This window comes from Meleagris gallopavo, chromosome 12 (genome assembly GCF_000146605.3).
Source record: "Meleagris gallopavo isolate NT-WF06-2002-E0010 breed Aviagen turkey brand Nicholas breeding stock chromosome 12, Turkey_5.1, whole genome shotgun sequence".
Lineage (NCBI taxonomy): Eukaryota > Metazoa > Chordata > Aves > Galliformes > Phasianidae > Meleagris > Meleagris gallopavo.
Window position 1 is genome coordinate 16,506,669 of NC_015022.2, and position 7,044 is coordinate 16,513,712.

General features: G+C 40.2%; 1 protein-coding gene across 1 annotated transcript in view; it reads right to left on the bottom strand.

Annotated features, from left to right (window-relative positions):
- ADAMTS17 (ADAM metallopeptidase with thrombospondin type 1 motif 17) overlaps positions 1 to 7,044 on the bottom strand; it is a 167,213-nt gene that overhangs the window by 146,982 nt on the left and 13,187 nt on the right. The gene's annotated exons all lie outside the window — the stretch shown is intronic.

Genomic DNA, 7,044 nt, shown 5'->3' on the forward strand with positions numbered 1-7,044 from the left:
AAAAAAAGAAAAGAAAAGAAAAAAAGCATAGAAACTATTAGAAAAAAGGAAAAGTGAGCACACCTTTAACTTGCCAGACATGAAATAGAGATGACTTCACCAACTTCTGTGAAATAGCCCCCATGCTCTTTTTTTTTGTTTTTGTTTTTCATTTTGTTCTATTCCATTCATGGGCCCATACCTCCTTCCCTCTGCAGAACTGCATCTTTCGCTGCAGGATTTTCAAGGTTATCATTTAAATAATGGGGAGGTGCAGGGTGGGCTTGGAAATCAGAGAAGCAAAAGATCATTCCAGTAAGAACACTGACTCTCCAGGTCTTGCTGCTGCCAACCAGAACCTTTTTGGAAACAGCAGAATTCCTCCATCAAATTCTTGCTTTGCTAACTCGCTGCTGTTTTCAGCTGGTATAAATTTCTTCCCTCCAGAGAATCTCGTTCTTAAGAGGATCTAGGCCTTCATTCAAATAAGTCTCAGCCTGACCTTGAATATGTAATGAAAAATGCTTTAATTGAAGAAAACAAGTTTAGAGCCCTCACAGTTTCCACTTCAAAAATTTATCTTTGAAGAGAAACCACTTTGGCTGTAAGGAAGCCATTATGCCAGACTGCAATTTGCATTCTGTGGAGAAAAGGTCACACCGTGGTCATTTGCCACGCAACTGCCTGGTGCAGTCCCTCCTCTGGAGGCAGATGAGGGAACTGGCAAGGCTTTGCCCATTCCGCTCAGCTCCTCTTTGGAGAAAGCAGCTGTATAAAACTCTAAAGTGTGATTTCTGGACAGCAGCAGCAAAGGGACCTCTGGCAGATTGCTGGGGAGTCTCGGTTCACACAAAGCCTCTGGACTCCATCCCTTTGTGAGTTTTACTTGAAACTGTGGATTGGCTGCTTTCCACTGGGTGGCAGGGATTAGAACTTGTGTGTGGAAAACTACCACCCCACAGACTCAGCTAGAAACACAGCCAAAGTGACCTAACATCAAGAATCTGGACTCTTACCCTCATTCTCTCCCTAACAGTCTCTAACCACAAGCTTACTGAGAACTTAAGCAGGCAAAGTGCAGTGGACTCAAAGGAACCTCCTAAGAGCTCAGATAGCCATGAATGATACATTACTTAGGAGGTATAGCAAAGCAACACAAACTACTCAAACACAAGTCCCCTCTTTTTATTTTCTTCTTTCAAGTTTGCAAATTCTCTACAAGGTAACTTTTCTTTAGTCTTGTCCTTTCTGCATTCACAGAAAGCTACTTTCTGAGTGGTCTCTATTTGCATCTTCCTGCCTTCCACACACATAAACAATTTTCCAGTGTAATCAAGTGCGTGGACAAAACACAAAACTACTAATTTCATGGATGAACAATCACAAACAGAACAAAAAGAGATAAGATTTACAGCAAAAAGCATTCTGTATCAGAGATATTTGAAGAGGAGCAGATCAGAAACAGTAAAAAAAAAAAACCTCATTAAACACATCTGCAACTCTTACCTGAGATAAGTGAGCTGCACAGAAGTAGCAAAAATAATAATAAAAATCTCTAGAGCCTCACTTCAGAAACAAACCAGCACAGAGAGATTTGTGATTTATGGACTATGGGCAGAGAAACGCTCCACGAGTATACAAAATCCCAAACTAAAATAAACATCAGCCATTAAAACAAGGATTAAATGCTTGTTGGATTCTTTATTTGAACAAATTGATGTTACAAATTTTGTGGTGCAGATGTTAAGTGTTATTGTGAAGGCATGAGAGGCCATAAAACATGGGCAGCAGGCTGTCAGAGGAGTTTACATTCAGGGGAGCATACATAACCAAACCGTGCACTATTTTAGGAGTCAGGTGTTCCCTGCTTAAGAGCTCAGACAAATTCATGTGAAGTAACAGCTGAAACAGCCAATCTACAGCATAGCACATACATGCTGTGCGTGACTAAGCCCAAGTAACATTCTCTTCTAGCTGTCACTTTGACAGTGTACTACACAGACTATCTGGCCAAAAATTCCACAGAATTCAGGACTGTTAGCTGACGGGAGAAGAGAGGTACACCAGTGGATCCTCAGCATGAAATGCATGCAACATTGCACAAGCTTGCTAGCTGGCTTTTCCTCACAGACTCTACCTCTCCATGACTAGTCATCTACAGAACAAGGTTATATCACCTTCAGTAGTCCAGTAGTCTTTGATATATTCCTCAGTACAGCAAAAAGTAAATAAATGTATAGATAGCCCCTATTCTCTCTTCTATTTTGAAGCCTCAATAAAAAGCTTCTTACATTCAAGTGCTTCTTAAGGCAACCCAGCAGATGAACAATTCCAAAGCAACCACCCCAAATGACCGTTTCCAATTGCACACTGAAAGTTCTGTCTGGTATCTGGCATGTCTCTGCTGTAACTGCAGAGTTCCCACCTTCCTTCCAACAGTATTTCCCATACTCCTCTGAAAAACAATCTTCACTCCTAGCCCTTCAAGTGTATTTCTCCCTTATCTTCCTTTCTGTAATTTTAACTTCCTTGGTATAGTTCCTGGATGCAGTTCAACAAACACCACAAATAAGCAAAATTTCAGAGTCCTCCCAAAAGTCATCTAGTCTACATTTAAAAGAAAAAGATCAGCATACATATATAGCATGTTTTGGACATTGCTATTAAATCCAGATACTGGACTAATTTAAAATAAACGTTCAGAAATAACAATGACTTGATTTCATTTAAAAATTAAAAAGGTAAGGTGTAAAATGGAAACCAAGAAGGAAGCGAGAAAGGAAATGGGGATTAACGGTGGCGTTTACATCTCAGCTAAGAGTAAAAGCAAAATCTAAAGAGAATACAAGCAGGTTTCTTTCTTAGTTTGAATTAAGATCACAGTGTGGGAGGTCAAAAAAAATGTTTATTATTTGCTAAAAATATACCAAGAGAAATGTGCTAAAAGTAAAAAAAACAAACAAACAAAAAAAAACCAACCTATTCCTCATGTTTGGGTCTGTCAGCAAAGCTACTTTCAAATATTTCATTGAACAGCTTCTTCAAAAGACTGACAGCACAGCATCACCTCAAAAGCTGTACAGATCAATACCCTGATTTATCCAGTTTGAGGATCAAGCTGCTTATGGTTAGAAGCAAGACAAATGTGAAACAGATCAGAGTTCTGAGTCTTCCAGCAGAGCAAAACCTTTGCTGCAAAAGTCAGCCAATCAAGGATTATGTGCTAGCACAGCCTGAGCTAAAGAAGCAACCAGGATCCTGGGACAGCTCAGACCTGTGAAATCACCATGGAAGTCAACTCAAAACTCATAGGCACTCATCCCTCCACTGGCTCCTGTGGGCATTATATCCAAAGCTCTGTGCAGTGGTTACCTTGCAGCTGCAGTTTTCATCCATACAATAATAGAGAGGTTCTTTTCAAAACACTGATCTCCTGAAGGAAAAAAAAAAAAAAGAAAAACCACACTTCAGCTGCAAGGGCCTTGCTTGACACAGTTGTTTCCTTGACACCTTCCTCATGGCATTCACTTCTCAGTGGACACCAGCAAGAACTGAAGAAGGGAACTAAGAACAGACACTAGTGAAGTCGCAGCCACAGCCATCACACCCCAATCTACTTCCAGCCACAGGAACATGCAGCCTCCTTCACCAGCGCCTAATTACAGCAAAACATTGTCCCTCTGTGCTGGACTTCTGTGTATACACTAAAAACTTGGGATTCAAGATGTACAGCAGCTAACTGATGTCAGCAGGATATCTGAAGTTCAAGAAAAAGAAATGGCTGCTCATTCAAATTACAGCTAACTATAACACAGCCTCAGCTGTCCTCTTTATTTTTAAGGCCCAGTGCCACAAAATCATTATACACTTCCAATTTCTTTCTGAATAGAATAGCAGACAAAAGCATGCATCAACAAGTAGAAAAAAAAATAAAAAAATCACTGCATAGTAGAATGATCACTTGCTCTCTAATCCACTTCCCAAAAACACTATTTTTCTTTACATGACCACTTCCATAGCAAATCACAAATTCATGACTATTTGTCTGACACATCAGCAAACAAGAATTTGAGATGGAAGTCATGAACTCTGTGTTCCATCCAAAACATCAGGGAGATCTTATTACAAGGATTGTTACTGAAGCTAGCCTGTGGCTTAGACGCATCAGTTAAAACTTTGTTCTCCTGTAAAACAGTCATCAACACGTGTTAGGATTCTGTCTTTCATGAAAGGTCAATATAGTACAGGACAGGCACTATGACCTCTACCAGCTCACTGGATCAACTTGTCGGCAGGGCTTCAGAAACTGCCACCTCCTCAACTATGTACGCTCATCTCTTTTTAAAAGCACACCCCTGTAGGCTTTTCAAGCAACTAGAAGCAAGGACTTTCTTGTAAGACAGAGAAAACCTAACGTTACACAAAGCAGGCACATTGAGCATCGTTTAATGGTAAGACTATTAAAGTGGGAATGGAAATACCTGCTCTGTCACTCCCTCTTAGCCTCTGTGGCTTGGTTCCTCCTCCTATATTTGATCTGCTCTGTTACTAGTTGTACTCTGAAGCAGAATTGATTTCCTTTGCTTGTGACAGACACAAAGGTCCCAACTTGCCTGGGGCCATGGGGGAAGATCCTGTAACACAAATATAATTAAGATCCAAATGACAAGGGCTGATATAAGTAAGAGTGAACTCAGAGTCCAAAGTTTTGACCACTTAAAACTTAGCAGATCTGAAACCAATGAAAGCACAGTCTTAATCCCCTTTCAGGGCTTTAGAGACTACAAAACACTTGGCTGCAGTTATGCTGTGAAAAATAGCATCACTGGCCTCCAGGTTTATTTTGTTTTAATGAGTCTTTGGCAAACGTGCTTCATTTACAAAGAATGTTTTCACAACTTTCAACGCTACCAATCCTAAGGTATGGTAGCTCAACTCCAGTCACTTCTGCTGAGGGTGAAAGAGTCCAGGTTTACCAAACCAGGAGCTCTGCACTTACAGCCTGGCCCCACTATTGCACCTATATCTTGAGAGGTAGCACAGACCTCCTCAGACACCAGTCAATTCATTTCTGGTGGTATGAAAAGCCAGTGAAGAATGCAGTTTATCTCCAATAAATGTGTTGGATCTGCAGGTCAAACTGAAGTGAAAAAACAGTGTAATAGTTATTTTTAATCCCTTATATATACACACGTCAAACTACACAGGGAACAGATCACAGAAAGAAACTGCCAATTCAAGGATCAACTTGTCAGAGCCAAAGCCTCACAGTACTTCAGCCAGCTCAGACTTAGTAGATCTAATCTTTAAATAAAGAACGTGCTTGAGAGTTAGGAGGTTAGAAGTTGTAGCCCAAACAATCTTTAATTTTTAATGCTTTCAGTCTTGGATACTCAGTTTGGGACGCATATTAGCTGATGATTCAGAATTACAAACTACCTCAAAGGAAGCTTAGAACTTTTGAATGGAGGCAAAACCTTCCACAAGGTGTTCCCATCTTGGCCACACAAACATGTAGGTGCCCAACACATAGTTGTTTTCATACGTAAGATCCCAAGAGATCTGCTGAAGGTCACAAGTCAAGAAACAGCAGGAAGCAGAGTCAGCAGAGTTCCAATTTCCAACTCTTGGCTCCAAGCCTGAGCTATGATTTATGACAATATGGAAAAAACGAAGACAGCTAAAAGGTAAGCAATGCATCTTAGTCTGCCTGGAGCCACCTGTCTGCCTTCCTAGCCAAAATGACCACTGGAATAGCCATAAACATCCTCAGAGAAGGATGGTGTACATCAGACACTCTAGCTCATTACTATCTGCCAGTTTAGATATCAAGTTCCAGTGGAAACTAGCATCAATTTTTATCAGGAACCAAGTGAAGGAGCAGTACGTTCTACTTCAGCAGCTGCTCTGGAAAAGGAAGAAACCCATTAACTACACATATTTGTACAACTTTTTTGCACCTTGACAGTAGACGAAGAAAAACCTGGAGCCCCTCCTACTCCATATTATCCATGCTGTCCTTGTGCTGAGGGCTTCATCCAGAACAAATCAACAACACAATTTCCCTTGCCATATGTGATGGAAAAGGCCACTTGAATGGTACACTGCTCCAAAAGGCTGCTGTTTGTCAGCCGTAAGGAAACAATCACACACTTGCTGGGGGTAAGGAAAAAAAAAAAAAAAAGACTCCCTGCTTGGAAGACCAGGGACATGGAGAAACCGAAGGATTTACCCACACACAAGACATACTCCCATAGTAACATCCTGGAAGATCTAATTACTGATACAGGGAATACATCAATACTTGCAAACGCTTAATTACATTACATCTTCTGCGTTGTTGAAACCCTTGCTTTAATTCTTCAATAGATGCTTCCTAATATGGACTAACACAGGTTAGTCTCTATTTTTAGTGCACATGTTTTTTGGCCATAACAATGGCTGTTCCAGGCCAAGTCAATCCTGCAGAGAAAAAACATCTAAAAGACAATGATTAAAGATGGGGAAACTCAACATAACAGTAACATGTGTTTAGGATTTATACCTGTTCAGGGAAACCATTCCCTGCATTCAGTACCTGGCACTTAAATTATTGCCAGCTTTGATCAGTTGTTAAAAAGGTTTGCAAAATAACTAGATAGAGAAACAATGCATTGTTATTTTCTGAATTAAAATGCTGATCCTCCTGTGTTTATTTTCCCTCTATTAACTTCGCTCCAGGCAGCACATTTGCATTAAACAAAAACTGGTTCATTCAAGATGACAAAAGGGAGTTTAAAGCAAGCTCACATTCAAGAGTAATTTATGATGTCTACACCATAAACATGAAATAACAACCTACCCTCCAAAGACAAGCTGCTCTCACTCATACTTATGGGCCGTATTTTATATCAAATCCTTTCTACGTAAAGGGACTTTAATGCATCATTGGAGACTTCTGGAAGAGTTACAACAGAACTTACTTTTCCCAAAGAAACAAAATTTTACAACGCAGTTAGAAGAGATTCCTAGGCTTTCGTATCATGGTTTTACTCCATCTTCAACACAGATATTTTCCCCTCAGTA